At 42.1% G+C, this 15,700-nt stretch overlaps 1 protein-coding gene across 2 annotated transcripts in view; it reads left to right on the top strand.

Annotated features, from left to right (window-relative positions):
• TMEFF2 (transmembrane protein with EGF like and two follistatin like domains 2) overlaps positions 1–15,700 on the top strand; it is a 124,452-nt gene that overhangs the window by 35,284 nt on the left and 73,468 nt on the right. The gene's annotated exons all lie outside the window — the stretch shown is intronic.

Here is a 15,700-nt window from a genome sequence, read left to right as displayed (position 1 = left end):
ACTGCTCCTTCCCTGATGGCACATTTCAAGCTCAGGAATGACACTCGATCAGCTTGTTTTAAAATAATGGGTTTCTTTTCTTCCCTTGCAGTTTCAGGTTCTTTAAGAGTGCATTTATATTTTCGATTTTTTTTCTGTGCATCATGGACAGGACTCCTCCTCAGTCCTTCCCCACCCACTCCATGAAATCACTTGGGTGGATTTTTTTTTGGTTCCAGCACTCAAGGCCTGCACAGAGCCCGCAGGTATCATGTATATCACAACAGACCCATGACAATCAGCAGTTCTCTGTGTATGACAGGTTTTGCAGGCAGCTGACCTGGAAAAAACAGGAAATCAAAAAGAATGTGCTCATTCTCAGTGAATAGCACTTTCAGCCTCAAAGATAGTTGGGATCATTCCCCAAGAGGTCTCCCCCCTGCCTCAACTTTGTAACTCTTCCAGTTGTGTGTTTTATGCTGACCCAGATTCTGGATGACTGATTTTTGGTAGGACCATGTGTATACCCTTGAGTTCTCAGGAAAAGCTCTTCCCAGCCTGGCTCCTGCTGAACTCTGCACAGAGAGGATGGCTGGCTCTTCTAACCCCAGATACTGGCTTTTCATGGAAGGACAGATTATTAAACTGAATATTTTAATTCTTCCCACTATATTTATAAATCTCAAACCACCTTCTGCCTTGCTGGCTGTTACTGCCCAGGGAGAGCTTCAGAGGTTTTCTGGCAGTGGGCACAGCTTCTGGGATGCATCCAGCCCGTGGTGGTTCCCCTTCGTGGTGCAGTGGGTTAAAATAGCAGGGCAACAACTCTGAGCAGAGACATAAGACCACATTTTGCCACACATGCAAGTGCAGAGAAGAACAAGTCTTTGCCCTCAGAAGTTTACAATGTAAGTAGGCCAAATCTCAGTTAATGGCTTGAAAATAATTTTTACAAGGCCATAATTAGGTTAGATTGTACCTTACCCTCCTTTCTTTTCCTCTTCCATGAATGGAGTCAGTGACCTAAAAGCTCTGCTAGGCTCCATCCCTTTGTTTCTATTATTAACGTTGTTTACTTAGTATTTTCCTTACTGCTGAATGGGACAAAAGATTTTTTTTTTTTTTTTTTTTTTGTTCCCCTTAGATGCAATTTGTATGATACTGTATTTATTTAGATTTAAATGACAATAACAATAACCATTCTAAGCCTTTTTGCAATTAATCGATCTCAAAATTTGCATGCAGTAGTGAGCTCACTTGAGTGGTAAAGAAAACTCCCCCATTTCACACCTACCCCCAAAATACACCCTCATTTTCTCCATTCCACTTCTCCTTCCCTTGCCTTCTCTGGTTTGCAGAGCAGCTTCCCTCACTCTTTCTCTGTGCATCCTGCTCAACATCTTGGTCATTGCAAACTGATCTCTACCTCAGAGCATAACGGTTGGACTGGATGCTCTCAAAGTTCTTTTCCACCCAGAACAACTCTGTGATTCTGTAATTGCAAATTTAACCCAGAATAACCTTGAAGTTGCTTCTGAAAGAAAAGCAGGGAGTAAGGCACTGTCAGCCACACCTTTTGTACAGTCAGGGACATAGAGGAATAGACTCTTTGAAGGTAAACATTGGGCTGTTTTCCTAGATTTTTGGGTTAATGTTAGGACACTAGCTTTCATCAGAGATCTTAAAGAGTGCTGGGCAAGCCAGTTCTTTGGGGAGAGGAAGAAGAAGGAGGTCAAGTCCAGCAGTTCTGCTCCAGCACTTCTGTTGGTGTGAGAGATCACAGATCTTTATTGCTCTCACCATCATGGGCTGGGGTTTATGAGACAGAACCCAGCAGAAACACAGGAAAAACATCAGCCAGTGAAGCAAAGAACAACCTGAGGGGAGTGACAATGAAATGCTAAAAACGTCGAGGATGAAAGGTGTAAGTCAAGAATTATGGCAGTGCTGTGCTGAGCTGCTTGTTTGTGAGCAATTCTGTATCAGCTTTACAGCAAGTCCTCTGCTCTCGAGCCCTAAACTGAATCAAAGCCTCATTGCTCTCCCTTTCTTTTTTCATGTCAGCAGCTCATCCAAGTTGCTGTTGACCAAAGGTCCTTTCCCAGTCACCTGGCAACTTCCACTGTTTCACATTAGCAATCCTCATAAAGATGTGTTGAGGTGAAGGAGTTTCTGCTGGTTGGTTTCAGGCTGAAAGTAGATTTTGAAAGAATAAAGGGAATGATTTTGTGGCATTTGAAAGATCACGGTCCCACGCTTCGGATTGCTCATCCTTGGGTGAATTTGGAATTGTCCTTGCATTGAGCACAGTTAATGAGTTCCTTTAATGTGCCTGTACCAGTCTGCTGCAACACATACAAAGGATTGCTCTTTTTTTTCCCAAGAGCAGCAATAAGAGTTTTGAAACTTTTGGACTGATCCATCAGTTTAGTCCTTTACTCAGCATGACCTTTATCATCCTATATCTCATTACATCCAGAGATTAGTGATTTGTCTTTGGAAAGATCAAAATCATCATTTTTAGGTGCTGTTTCATATCTGTATATTTATATCATACTCTTATTCCCTGGCATTTCCCTACGTGGTATGAAGGATTGGATTCTAACTCTAACAATTCAGAGAGGGGAAGAGCGAAACACCAGTAAAATGTCAGCATTATTATGGCTTAAAGAAGAATATTACAGTCTTAGCAGTCAGAGTGTAATTCTTCTTGTGATGAAGCTAAGTTCCTCTACAAGAAGAGGACAGTTATTTTCATTTTACAAATAAGTCAGTGAGACATAGATAAGTATAATCGTTTCCCTGAGATTGTACGAGGAGCTCTGAGCAAGCCAGTTAACCCCTTGTAAATCTGACCCTGACTACATGAGCTAACAGAGGAAATAGATTTATGCAAGAACAGGGGAAATGGAAATACTGTAACCATACAAGTAACCATCCACAACTCTGCCCCAGAGCTTTCAGAAGTTTTGTCTTCTGAAAGACAGTTGGATCTGGAATTTGGTTTCTAAGCATTTTCAACAGTGGAATAGAAAGTGTTTGTATTTATTAATACTCTTCCTTGATGGAAATTGTGTAGCAAGAACTGTAATTCATCACCATCAGCAGTGCTGTGTGTGTGCATGGATGGATGGATGTTTTCACATAGGCATCAGTGGCAGAATTATATTTTGCTTTTTGAAGGAAAAACCAGAAAGCGTGCAGAATCCCAGCTCCTCCCCTGCTCCTCCCTTCATACCTTGTTCCTTTTGATACAGTCACCTGTGGTGATCTGGTGTGATCCCCTCCTCCTTCCCTCATGGCAGGGCACAGGAGGGCGGTCCCATTGTCCCCATGCCTCCGGATGGAGGTGCCTGCAGGGAAGTTCAACCTCTGAGGGTTGCCCTGTACCCAAGTGATCCAGGCTGGAGCCAGAGCACTCCAGTTAGGCTCTTCCTTTGAGTCATCAGACATTTTCCAAGGTTTCTTTGTCTCTGCCTGTTGATACATATAGACTTGAGGGCCATCAGGCACCACAGGTAGGGTGCCTAAAGGAGTGAAGTGTTTGTGAGCACCTACTGCTTCTGCTCTGCTGGTAACCCCCATGATTTCAAGACCTGGACCCACTCCACCACATCCATCTACCTGCCCAGAGGAAGCATTGTCCTCTCCTCCCCTGTGCAGAAAGCTATTATGTGGGGTGGGCAGAAGGGGTAACTTATCCTACATTGGTCTCCCATATGATGGTGTGGGGAAGGTTTTGACCTTCTTACTCCTATTACCTGGCGGTCCATGTGGAAATGACACTTGAGGACTTTGTGCTGCACCTGGGGTTACACATGGGATGTGATAAGCAGGGAAATGATGTGTTGATGAGGGTCAAAGCCAATTTACCATATCCTATAAGGATTCCTGTAGGCAGGGAAATGGAATATAACTGCAGTAGCCTATTTGTACTGTGCCCAGCACAACTGAGCTATGGACCAGTCCCAAAGCTTTGCAGCAACCTCTCACATCACCATCTCTTGCATCTCTGGAAGGCACATTTCAGCCTTGTTTTGGGGTGAAGTATCATCCTGTAAATCAGATTGACCAATATGATGAAAGATTGGCCAATATTGGGTAGCAGTTGCCTTCTTCATGCAATTCATCATCAGAAATGTTGGGCAGAAAATAATGCAGTTCATCTATTAAGTGTTGCATTTAATGAGTATACAACACCATAATTCTCAGAGTAGAGAGGGGTAATATTTGGCCCAAATGATAAACCTCAAAACTGATAGGCAAGGCCTTTTTTTTTTCCTTTTAGAAATTACAGTTTTTAATGAGAGCCAAACCTTACATTATTTGTTGAGCAAAATGCATGAAAGTTTATTAAACAAAATAAATAGAAGAAACTCAAAATAATTAATCACACAACTACAGAAGGAGGAATGAAACAACTTGGCAAATTGCATTTGCAGCACGGTAGAATGTGTACTGTGCATAAATTTATGGCAATACTATGTTTAGTCACAAGCTAGATATGTGTAAATATTACAAGGTATGGGTGTGTTTGAATGCAGAAAGGTAAATACACCAAACCCAAGTCCAACATTAGGCAGTCACCTCCTCATAATTATTTGTAAGCATCCCATTAAACTTAAAACTCTAATTTATGGCTTAATATAGTTCAGGGATGACACATTCTGTGTAATGCTGCATTCAAGTAATCATCAGTTTGGAAGTTTCTGTTGTTAGCAGGGTACAGAGAAGATAAAAGATGAATTGTGGCTCCCTGATTCCATCTTTTCTTTGCTTCCCATAGGCCACGTACTGTCTCCTCTTGATTTATGTCAGACTCAGAGCTTGCTCTTGGGCTGGCTGGTCTAGTCTGAGTCCAGGCTCATTTTTGGGTTCATGTCAGGGAAATGGAGCCTTTTGGGAGCTGCCACACATCTTGCCTCTGGGGTCTGAGAAAACCTCCATCTCGGCACTATTGGTTTTCTCTCCTGTGGCTCAGAGACTGAATGTCTCCAGAGGCCTGTCCTGGAGATCATTACAAGCATTGGGAATGCTGATATTGGCCTGATGGGTTCAGGCTTAGGTATATATTGCCAAGAGAGCTGTAAATAAATGTTTTGGGAAGATGGCTTCTTTCCCAGCTGTGCGTAGCAAGGGGTGGCACTTGCTGCCAAGTTTTGTGGTTTCATCACGGGCCTTGTGGTATTTTGAACTTATACACAAGCTCTCCATGTGATTTATTGAAAAGCTGAGCATTCTTTGGTTGTTTTTAAGGAGGCTCTCTGGCCCCTCTGTGGTAGAAAACAAGCTGGCAATGCAATCTGAAAACCCCAAGGGGAAAAAAACGGGCCTCAGATTTATTATTTTTGATGAAAGACCTTTTTCTGAGCTCATCTCCTGGTTCCCAGGTCCTCCCTCATCAGTCTTAAATTCTTGTCCTTATTTGCTAAATCTTTGCAGCCACACTGCTCTGCTGTTTCACTCCTCTGAACAGTGTTGGATGTTAACTTATTTCATCTTGGGTTCACTGAGTTTCCTGTCATCCAAGGTAACTGCACAGGGTGGAAACACAAAAATGCCTAAATGAGCCCTTGGGTTGAAAATGGAGAAAAGGAGCAGTGGAAGGGCAGGTTCAGGGATTCAGTCCAGACATCCAGCTCAACAAAAATCTTTCCATTGCAGATCAGGCCCTGAACGCAGATGTCCTGGTCTTTCTTGGAGTCTGCACTTTCATAAACTCCTTTGATGAGGATCCATTTGGGGAAATAAATAGCAATTTTCCTGTAGAAGGCAGGATGGTGCGAGTAGCAGAGGAGCTGCTTATCGCTCACAGCCTCTGCCAGAGCTTTGCCTGAGAGAGTACAAAGAAGATGAAGAGCCAGGGGAGGGTGGAACCTGAAGAGGAGCTTGCTCCAGTTAGCAGAAGGCATCACATCAGGGGGAGCTGAGCATGCACAGGGTTAGCTCCCACCTCGCCTTTCCCATCAAACAGTTGCATAATGAGTATTTGGAAAAATAACTTTTTGCTTGGCAGAACACAGTGTATGGAAAATGAACTCGTTTCTTGTGATGGTTTAGGTGCCATGGAGATTATGATGTTAAGGCTCTTGTTTTAAAGGGCTGCAGGCTTTTAACTGATCACAAGGAACATCTTGCTTTGGGATTTATCCTTTCAGTTCATCAAGGACTGATGTGCACACAGGACTTTGTTGCAGGCAGCACAGAGCTGTTAGTTGCCCGAGGTTATGAACAAGGGACCTCCAGACAGTATAGAAAAGGTTGACCTTGTGTAGTTCTAACCAAGTTGTCATGTAATTTTTCCTTAGATCTGACTGGCACGTTTTGTACTTTGAACAAATACATGGAGTGCTTTTGCTCACCTCCCCTGCTTTATGTTTGTAAAGGGCTTTACCAGTTGGTTCTCAAAGCAGCTGTGAAATGGGTGTTTTTTTTAGTTCCCACTGAGTGTCAACCACACTGGGATTGTGATAAAATCACCCGAGCCTGTATGTTCTGAACACCAAAGCAACCAAAATGAACAAACTTCTAATTTTAGCAGCAGCCTTTAAGATTATTAAACACCTTCCTTTCCATTGAAAACGTTAACCCAGCCTGGATCTTATTATTGCAGAGATCAGACAGTAACCAGGGCAGCCTCTCAGCTGAGTTCATCATGTCAGGATTTTACATTCAGGGGGAGGGGGGCATGCAAATGCAGTGTAATATTATCAAAACCAATATCCATGGAAATCAGCAAGGAATACTATTTCTATGTGCATTTCCTTCTCTCTTGCGCTCTCCTTTTTCCCCGCTTTGCTTTTAAAACTGTACAGAAAAGCTGTAAACTTTTCCAGGGGGGGTGGAAAGTCCAGTGGAAAAATTCAAATAGAAAAACCAAATCATCTCATGAGGTGTGGATCAGGAAAGAAGTTGGCCAAGGTCACCCTCCAGATCTCTTCCAACGAGAGCCAGCTGAGCAGCTGCATTCAGCACTGACCAAGCACCAAGTGACTCACTGATCCCAGCTCCTTCCTCTTCCTGACACATCTCTCTCTCCACTCCCACACTATCCCATGACAGCCATCACACCTCCTCTCAAATCTCTGCATTAGGTTAAACACACCACAACCTCATGTCATTTCTCCTCTTCCTCTTATGCATAGTCAGTTAGAAATTAGGATTCCCTGAGTGTTGCTAACTGGAGCTTAGCAAAACACTCCTATGACTGTATTAATACAGCTCTGTTTCTCGTGGTGTCAAAAAGATGTCATCTCAAAAATCTTAGGATTTTGTCACCTTTCTGGCAGGGCCATCACAGCCAGGTGGCTCGTGGTCAGTCCCACACTGCCTCATTACCCCCCTTTTGTTGCTGTGTCTGCAATGACCAATGCAGACTGGGAGCTGTGGTCATTGCTGCTGCCATCTCAGTTTGACTCTAAACTTGGGATGCTCCAAGATATTACTGGAAGTATGCCAGATATTACTGGAAGTAGCTTCATGCTGGAAGTAACTTTCCTGTTGCCTTCAGGGGGAGTTTTTGTGCTCAGACAGTGTAACACACTTGGTGGTGATCACCTACCCCTTTGGTGGGTGGCAAGTTGTCCTTCTCTGTCAGTCATCTCCAAGGAGGAAAGGAGTGCATGCCAGGCAGAGGTGGCTTCATTTTGTCACAGATCCTGATGGATAACATGAGCAGTGGGCTGTGCTTTGCCACGTGCTGTGCCTGTTGCTTACAGAAGCTTTTCCAGCGTTTTGCTGCATTGGGCTAGAAGGGTGAAGGCAATGTTGGTTTTCCAAGGAATTGATGAGAGTTGATGAGCTGGGTGGCATCAGGCTTGTTCTCCATTAATGCTCCTTGTAGCTGCTGTGCACAGTGCCAGGATCTGCAGTACACAGTGTGTTCTCCTTTATGCTAAGCTATTTGGGTTCTTTTTTTCTCAGAATTTGCCTTATCCTAAAAATCTCCACGAAAGGTTACTGCAGTTGCAAGTTAATTTGATAAAAGAGCACTCTTACTGCAGTTATTCATGATAATGATGAGAGAGATGAAGAAAGCACACGCTGAAGAAACTTATTATAAAACTAGTAAAAGCAATATTGCTCTCATTGTTGCTTAACAGCATTCAATTGCTTTGCATTGCTTGTTACATTGAAATCAATGGCCTTGTTCACTATTGTCTTTTTTTTTTCTCTCTTCTATTTGTGTAAATACAATCTGTGTTAATGAATATGATATTTGATCACATCCAAACTGGTTCATCTTGGAACAGCTTATTTACAACCTCATCAGAAGCAGATGAGCATCCAGCCCAAGCTTTTTTCCCTCTCCCTTTATTAAGAGAATGAAATAACTTTCCTACAGTAATATTTATGTCTCTAGAACAGGAATCACGTAGTGCTGGGAAGCTCACAGCACTGGATTATTTGCTGTGTCACTAATGTTTTCAGCAGTGCTGCAAGCTAACCCTTTAGAAATCACTCAGTGCTTTTACTAAATGGTAACATTTAATTTTCAAGTGCTTTTGCAAAATCCACACAGTTGATGAAAGCAGATTAAAGGAGCATGAAATTAGTGGGGCTTATATCTCTTTATACTTTGTGAGCTGAACTATTATTGGTCTCCAGACCTGATTCTGAATCCCAATAAATGAAGGCCAAAGTTTCTTATATTTAGATTATCTAAATAAGAGACTTTTAAATTACCTTCTTCACAGCATATGAACACCAAATCTCTGGTACATTTGTGTACAAAATTACTCTCTTTCCTTTTCTTTAAGCTTTAACAAAAAGGAGCAAAATGTTGAAGGAATTAACAAAAATTTAAAAAAAGCATGAAATTTAAGGGCCAGTAGTGATGACTGGGGCTTAGGGGGAAGCATTCCCTGAGGCCACATTACAGCTTTGATGTCTAATGATGGGCTGGTGTTGACTGCATTTGGAAATCAAATAATGCATCAGGCTGTTAAACTCCCATTAAAACCAGTGGTTAATAGGTCCCTGGAACCAAGCTTGCTTTACTAGATGAACCCCAGTCCAGAGTTAAAGAAATGCTCTGTAGGAGAACCCAGGAAAGATCCCTGCCTGGCCTCAGAGCCAGGTGACTCTATTATATGACTATTGTATTATTTGCTCTGATAATATTCATACTGTGTTAAGCTCCTTCTGGCTGAAAATGAAGAGCCAGGGAGTTCAAATTCTTAAAGCAGGAAGGTGAGAACGTGGAGAGTGTCATTACAGAAAGGCTGCAGAAAAGCTTCGTGGTCACACCTAAATGGAGCAACATCCCTCTTCCTGCATTGCTGATCTGCTTTTCCATTTTCAAGTCTGATTCACTTTGCAAAATGTTGTTCAGGAAAGGTGTCGTGAAGGATTATTGACTTCACAGGTCTTGTTTGAAAGGAACAAAGCACTGGAGGCAGGGGTTTGTAATGCTTGGGAGAATCACAGAGATGAAAAGGGGGATGGAATGGACACCAGAGGACCAGGAAGGTGCCAGGGGTTCGAAAGCGTGCCAGGAGTTGGGGAAAAGTGTCAGGGAGGTGTAAGGCTGGTTTGAGAATGTTAGATATTTGCTTGTCTTTCCAGGGTTAAAGAGCTTGGCCATTTGACTACATGGAAAATAATGACATCCAAAATAAGGTAGACTTGGTCTAGAGGGAAGAAATGGCATGTGGTGGAAGATCCTCATTGCATGATGCAGGGCAGCAGGAGCTCCAAAAAGATCCAGTCAGTGGTACATTTGGGCAGGGAAGGGAGAGGTCTCAGGGATTTGTTCCATTGTCTGGAATGCTGTTACTTTCCTGAAGTTGATGCCTGAAGGATATTTTACAGGAAGCTCTTGGGTTTTTTTGCATGGAAGCTCTTTTGACATTTTGGCATGTTGCATTCCCTTTACACCCATAAAATAGGGTGAATATACTTAATTTCTCAACTGACTGCTCAGAGGTGGGGAGGGAAGAGCCATCTCAGTGCCAGCCATGTGTCTGAAAAGAGGTGCAATGACAAAAATATTTTCTTTGCTACGAGGTTTAAACTCATGCTGCCAAAACTATTTCAGTTTTTAGATCATCTGCTTTCATCCCAAAATTAAATAACATAATAACAATTTAAAAATGTTTCTGATGTGGTCAGAAGTAGAACAATCTAATTCCTAGAAAGCTCAGCTAAGGGTTCAACAAACAAACATGTGAGGCTATTGCTCAGGAAAAAAAAAGAGGAAAAAGGGAACAACATTCTCCAGATGTGGAATTACACTTTCACTTTAACTTCTCTTACTGTTTTCATTTAAAAAAAATTCTTTGAGTGGCTTGATCACAAAAAATTTGGTTTTAAGTTAGAGGCTCTTACAAAACATGGGTTCTTTACTACCTAAAACCAGATAGTTTAGGTTTTTAATATAAAAACTTTTATTCTTCTGTCTCAGTCTAGTTACAGTTCTGTAAGAGAATAAATACTTTTTTCATCTTCATTGCCTGTAGTTACACAATTCAAGTCCTACTGGTATCACCACACTGAGAAAATATGTAGCACAGATTTGGATTCCAAATATTTCTATTAAAAAAAAAAAAAAAAATCCAACTCAGTTGCTGCTTATGTCTGTTCACTTACTCTTTGCACAGCCATAAATTAAATATGTTTTAATGGCTGGGAATGGCAGGGTGTGTTGTCATTAAGAAGGAACCCTGAAAATGGCATTTATTTGCCATGAGCCTGACACCACCATAAAATGGACTGTTAGTGTTACCGAAATAAAAATAGTAAGTTTGAGTCCTTGCATAAAAATATCTGAAAGGTTTCATTTAAAGCAGAACCTTTTGCATTGAAAGCCACACTTTGGTTAAAAAGGACATTTTTTTATTGAAGGAAGATGTTAAATTTTCAGTCAAATTTAGTTTCTTATGTTTTCATTTTTCATCCATCCATCTATTCATCAAGCACATTAGCTGTGCCTGTGCTGCCTGTGCTTGCTGCCTTCAAATTTGGCTTTGAGTAAAAAGAACCAAATGTCTGAAGACAGCTGTCAGTGCTGCTTGTAATGGGCAGAGCCTGAGCGGGATGCATTCCAGCTCCCTGGCCCAAAACTGCTGCTGCAGAGAGCTGGAGGGGGAACCAGCAAAGCAGACAAGCAATCTGCACAACAGAGAGTTTCACCTGAAGCCTTTCATGTCTTCCTTTTTTATGTGCTGGGTTCTTGCTGAGTTATTGCACTCACACCCAGGTACATAAACTTTGCAGGGTTGGTTTATTCCCTCTTCCAACGCACATCTTGCTGGGAGGAAAGGTAGCCCTAACAACCACGTTTTCTTCTCTCTCTTTTTGTTTCTGTTTGGTCCCACCTAGCCAAAAAAAAACATTTCAGTCATCAAAGGCCTGATCCAGACTAAGAGAATATGCACATCCCTCTGCTTTCAGCAGGAGCTCTCATTCGGGAACCACTTGTGATTAATATTAACATCAGGTTTTAGATTTGTAGTTTGGATGACAGAAGAGACCTCTGAATACAGCTTGGCTTCATTGCCTGCATGTTTAAACATCTCCACATCTTTCAAGCCCATAAGCAATGTCAGGCCCACAGTGGTACTTTGGAGGTGGGGGGACTCAGAGGAGAGCTAAGAGGTGACCTCTGCAGAGATCTCCTGAAACAGGGCAGTGTGATATTATGCAATATCACAGGGAAATAAAGCTCAGTGAATCCTTTTAATCAAAGAAAGATCAGAGTATTAGGAGCAGAAGATAGCTTTTTCATCTACAGGAAATGAATTTCCCCAATGAAAAATCCTTGACAGATAGTCACAAACACACGTTCACTTCCAGCAAGGATCAGATCAACTGTTTCACCTGTAAACAGTTTTAGCAAGCAAGAACACAAAAAACCATCTCCCAATGACCTTAAAATGTGTCAAAATCTGAAATTTCTGGCAAACTCGATGCCACTCTCAGTCCCATTAGTTTCTCATTAGGGTTGCAAGTTTGATGTTGGCACCAAGAAAAAATAACTGTTGGCAAATGATGATATGAAACGCTAAGTGTTAAAAGTAACAGTGAAGCTATTGTGCAATTTGCTTAGAATTTAATGAATTAACAGAAGATGGAGGCTGTAGGCTGGGTGCTCAGTTCATTGATGGCAGTTGAGGTCTTCATGTCTGCCAGAGGAACTCTGATTTATTCAACCCAAGAAACTGTCCCAGCTTCTCAGAGCTTGATTTATTTTACCTTCCTTTGGTTTAGAGTCCTAGATTCTTTTGAGGCCAGGCTCTCCCAGTCTAGTGTGATTCCTTTGTCTAATATCCTGCAGAAGAAAAGCATAATTAAAAAAAAAAATCTAAAAGGTCAGTCCCAATATCTCATTTACCTAATCAGATCAATACTCTACAAAGGGACATGAGACAATGAGCTGTGCAAATGCTGTTCTACAGATGGTGGAGTGTTGGAACCTGGTAGTGAGGGTCAAAGCACAAAGAAATCAACATGAAACCACTGTGGATTTCAGGAGTAGAATTTTCCCTGGGTTTCTAAAGCTTTCTGACACAGTTTTTATACCTGGTAGCAACATATGTTCCATATGTTCACCAGCAAGTAATACCTGCTGGTGTGGTCTGCATGAGCAATACTCAGGATAGGAATGGAAGTTTGTAAAGGCCCTTGGGATTTCTCATTTTTCCATTCCTCTTTTTGAAAGTACCATTTCTTATCAAAGTTCACTTCTTTATTTTCTCTGTGAGGATTTGTCTAGCAAGCAATTGAAAACAGAGGTCTGAGTGAATAGCCTAGAAATAACGTTTAAAATAAATGACTTGTCCAAGATAAATCCAAAGGCTTGCTTGGCAAATGAAAGAAAAATCATCAAATATTTAATTTTATTTTTTAAGTGAATATTGGTAGCCCTATATTAATATCTGAGGATAAGAAAAATGGTGTGAAGAGCATACAGAGCTTGTTTGCAAGACAGTATTGGAGTCTACAAGCTGTTGAGGATTTCCTAGTAGTCCTGTTTGAGTACAAGTTGGTTTCTTTTCACTGAGTCACAAAGGAATACGTTCTTACAAACTATAATTATTAGTGGTATCTCTGATTTGATGGATTAATAAAAAATAGGTTTTCAGAGTCCCTTTATTACTGAAATGATCCATACAACTATTCCTACTGGAGTTCATAGCAAGCTGATGTGGGAATTGGGTATTTAATCTTAGATCTCTCCATTGAATATATTGTATTCTCCAAGAATATATTGTAAGTTACCAGAAAGCTCCTAATACATCTTATACTTTCAAGTATTGGAGGTTGCTACTAAGTTGAATTTATCCCAGGTCTGTGAAGCTGCTTTTGTGGAGGGTACTAAGTTTATGGCATTCATAACTTGGAAGGCAGCCTGGAGGAAAAGATGTATTGAACTTTCTCAGCTCAGTATCAGGGATGCAATTATTGGTGTGATCTTTTCTGTGATTTGAAAGAGCTGGACCTAGTGACTCACTTGATCCCTTCCAAACTCATTTTTCTAAGAGAAACAAATTTCTGAGTCAGTGGGAATGGTGATTTGGGATTCTGTCATTGGATCTAGTGCCAGGAGGTTGCTATTAAATGATTGTAAAGGCCACTGGAAGGGGAGAGGTGCTGACTTTCAGACACAACATCATTAACTTGTGGTCGTTACAAAAATCTCATGATAATTTCTGAAAAAGTAAAGTAGTTAACCTTGGTGGCTTGGCCAGACTCCAGCTTCTGTAATTGCATCTTGCCTAACTAAAATTGCATCACACACATTCAATTGGATGGGATATTCTTCACCTTTTACCCTCAGCTGCTGAGTAGTCCTGTTCAATATTGCCTATATTTCAACCTAGAAACATCTTCATTCAGCATTATTTGTTTTGAATCATAGTTCATAAAGTGCTTTGAAATCCTCTTGGCTGGAAGCTGCTGTCTACCACAGACGTGCATTTTTTTTGTTGCCAGCTGTAAAACTCACACAGCATTTTGACATCAAAAGATCTCTGCCTTGCACCATTAGGATTTGGCTTGAAGAGCTCCTGAAAACCTGGGCAGAGTGTGCACTAAACACAGCCATTTTCTGTAAGGATGCTGGAGAGAGAGAGAGAGAGAAAGAGTATTTCCCAAAGCCAAGCAACTAACAGCATCTACCTGTGGATCAATAGTACGCCCTTCAGGGCCACTGATACTCTGAGGCAGTCAGGGAATTAGCTGCACAGTCTGCAAATACTCTGCTGGTAATGGTGGTGTCACTTTGAAGAGACCATGGCCACGCTTGAAGTACTGCAAGAGGTTAAAATTCATCACCGGGCTTGACTGCTGCCTCGTCTGAAATGGAACTTCTGGAGGCAGCCAAGGGGAGCCTTTGCTTGTTTGCACTGAAACCTGTCAGGGGAGTTTGGAGGAGTAGACTGGGGTCTAAATATAGCAGTGATTGTTTTCTAAGCAAATCTTACATTATTTTTGCTTTTTTGACAGAGCCTTCCATCCATGCATCAAAGCAAGTGCACTTCAAGGGGCTTTATCTGTGTAGATAAGGCTATGTGATACAGGAATTAGGAGTGGAATAAAGCTGGAATTAGTGCTAAATCCACAGTAATATTCTGCTGTGAGATACTTCGACCTGCAGTTCTTTTCAAGTTGTGCTGTTTGAGCTGCAAGCGGGCTGCGTGTGCTTGTAATGAAACAGTAAAGAGAGTTTCAGGCACCTGAAGGAGAAAAATACCTCTTTATTGTTCTCTGAGTAGTATCTGCTGTGAGAGGCAAAACCTGCCTGCACCCCCAGGAAATAAGCAGAGAATTCAAGGGTGAATATGAAAGAGAAAAGAAAAGATCTCTCTAGGGAGAAGGGTAATAAAGACAAAGCTTTGTGCTTTGCCTAAGTGTAAATTCAGGATTATTTTCCCTTTCAGATAAGTCTCTGTACTTCTCCTTGATTTTTTCTTGTGGGACACGGACAGACTGCACCAGCACAAGCGATGATGCTCTGGGGATGGCTTTCCCTGGCATCCCTGGCTTGATCCATAGCTGACCAAAGGCAGTGCAGGGCTCCCTGTGGACTTTGGGGAGTCAGAGAGTAGAAAGTTCAAGGGCTCTGACAGTGCCTTTATTCTGCCACTCTCTTCAGAGGGAAGATGCTTATAAACGCCTTTCATCCAAAAAAGTCTGAAAGTTTTCAGACTTTGGTGTGTGCAGGCTGGGGAAGTTTCCTTACCTTTTTCTGCTGTGAGCCTGTGGCCTCTCTTACTAGGCACATAACCTGGTTGATATTTGATGTGTTGAAGCAACACCTCTTTCTGTAGGACTTGTGTGGAGCCCAGAGGATCTGCTGCCCGTGGAAGGAGTGCAGGCATCTTCCAGGCAGTGCTCTGGTGTCTCACAGAGCATTGCCACTCAGCAGGCAGTGTTATATTATCTGAGACACAGCTTATAAATGCCTTTGAGGACCACTGAGTGTAACAGTCATGGCCCAAGGAGCAAGGATAACGAGGGCTTTGTGGTGAGTGTGGGGCCAAGCAGGGACCCTTGGCACATAGGGGACTGTGGAGTGTCTTGCCCTGGTGTGAGTGAGAGGCAGAGGTGACAGCCTGACCACATCTTCCATCACAAGGAGTTTTGGGAGCAGAGAGACCTTCTCCCATCCATCAGGCTGCTTTCTGGGGAGACTGGAGCAGGCAGGGAGGGGGGAGAACACCAGCAGTTTGTAAAACAAACAGCTGACCTCTCCAGCTTCCTGGCAGCCTGACTGCAA

This window comes from Calypte anna, chromosome 7 (genome assembly GCF_003957555.1).
Source record: "Calypte anna isolate BGI_N300 chromosome 7, bCalAnn1_v1.p, whole genome shotgun sequence".
Taxonomy (NCBI): Eukaryota; Metazoa; Chordata; class Aves; order Apodiformes; family Trochilidae; genus Calypte; species Calypte anna.
Note: the sequence above shows the minus strand (reverse complement) of the source record. Positions and strands in the feature narration are given on the sequence as shown.